The sequence below is a fragment of the Poecilia formosa genome, unplaced genomic scaffold (assembly GCF_000485575.1).
Source record: "Poecilia formosa unplaced genomic scaffold, Poecilia_formosa-5.1.2 Scaffold256, whole genome shotgun sequence".
Lineage (NCBI taxonomy): Eukaryota > Metazoa > Chordata > Actinopteri > Cyprinodontiformes > Poeciliidae > Poecilia > Poecilia formosa.
This window is the reverse complement of record NW_006800195.1, coordinates 942,263-944,009: the sequence shown is the minus strand read 5'-3', so window position 1 is coordinate 944,009 and position 1,747 is coordinate 942,263. Positions and strand designations below refer to the sequence as shown.

General features: G+C 40.2%; 1 long non-coding RNA gene across 1 annotated transcript in view; it reads left to right on the top strand.

Moving 5' to 3' along the window:
• LOC107838437 (uncharacterized) overlaps positions 1-190 on the top strand; it is a 6,643-nt gene extending 6,453 nt beyond the window's left edge. The window contains exon 3 of the long non-coding RNA XR_001664499.1: positions 166-190. This is a non-coding gene — a long non-coding RNA (uncharacterized LOC107838437). The remainder of the gene's footprint in view (positions 1-165) is intronic.
• Positions 191-1,747: the final 1,557 nt, after the last annotated feature.

Sequence of the window (1,747 nt, the reverse complement as noted above, 5' to 3'; positions counted from 1 at the left end):
AGTTAAGGTAAGTATTTATTAAGTTAAGGTAAGTATTTATTAATGCCATGCAGGTACGTGGTGACAATTAATGATATATACATTTATGGATTAGGGAAGATGCCCTAAGTAAGAAAATTAAAGAATTGCAACTGAACAATTCTTTGTTCAGTTGCAATTTGGTAGTGTAGTTCCAGCAGATGGTTTGCTAGGATCGTTTGAACTGCCTTTTGTCTGTGAGAAAACAATACAGTGAAAGTTGTAGCTTTTCACACTCATCTGTGAAAGGCCGTAAACACGGCAGGAGTTTCTGGCATGAGAGAGGGTCAGAGATAGCTCCTGATTGGATGAGCAAAGATACGCCTTATTTGAATAAATTAAAGATAGGAATACGCCTTTTACTATAAAACTTTCTACACAGAAGTAACAAATCAGATTTGCTCTTGCAACTCTCCAAAGATGTCTTTGCACGTCTTTGCTTTCTTTCCTTCTTTTCCAAGTCTGTGAGGTAAATGAATGTATGTCTCCGTTGTTCTGCAGTTTCTGGTGTAAGTTTATTAAACTCTGTAATTCTGTGACGTCAACACGCATTGTTGTTTTCCTTGTGGCTACACGTGGCCCGCCGAGAGGACCTGGGATCCAGAGGAAGAGAGAGCCAAACTTTTTTCCAAAGTTAACCAATTTAGAAAATTCTTCCTTAACACCCTTAATATTAAATATATTTTAAAGACAGGCAAATTGTTTTTCCCCCTCCAATTTTAATCTAGCAAATTAAAAGCTAATATATTAGTCAAAGTTATCCTTCATGTGCATTATTTAGCGACTTGGCTGATATGACGCAGTGCTTGTGTTCTTTGCTTTGGCAAGTTTAGCCACATGAAGACGCAGGCTAGCCTAAGGACACATGGTGGGGCAGCAGGGCCGAGCGCAAATCGTGACACCGCACCTACTAATGGCACTTCCGGTGGCAGGTGTCATTACGCGCCACAAGTGCCACTGTTTTCGGGACTAGCTGAAAGTGTTGTCACTGACTTCGGCTGACTTCGGCTGACCTCGGCACCTCGTACTGGCACTTCCGCTGACACCTGCCATTAGTGCCACTGCTTTCGGGGCTAGCCGTAATTGTTGCCACTGGCTTCGGAAAATGGACTACATATCCCATGATGCTTTATTACTAGTCGAAGAAGAACTTGAAGACAGACGAAGAAGAAAGATTTTAGTAAGAGCTTTTTTTTCGCAGAAAGACTTATGTTAGCTGAATTCCTACACTTTTTCGTATATCATTATGTATGATTCGTTCATCCTATTTATTCACTAAAGTTCATCTGAATAATCCAGACGACTCCTTCCGTCTTTGAATTAATCAAATACACAGCAGGTATCGGGGATGCCACTGGTTTCGGCACCTTTGTAACAGCTGAGTCTGGCTTCCACTGGAGCTGCCATTAGGTGTCCAGGATGTTTCAGAGCTGTCACAACTGGTGCCGATGTTTTGGGGGATGGCAATGACAGTTTTTGGAAAACGTGTTACTTATATTACCTGTTTATAAATTTTTATTTCAATGGTAATTGTATTGGTTAATTATCCTTGAATATGTTTTACTTAATTTAATTGAAGGAAGATGGCCAAAGTAATTGAATCTACCACTAAGTGTCACTATTACAGTGGAACCTGTTGAACCCCGTTGGGCTGCCAGATAGGGCTTTGGCCAAGATGGAAATACGTAGTAGTTGTGTAAAACGTATATTGTAGAAATTAATAAAGTTT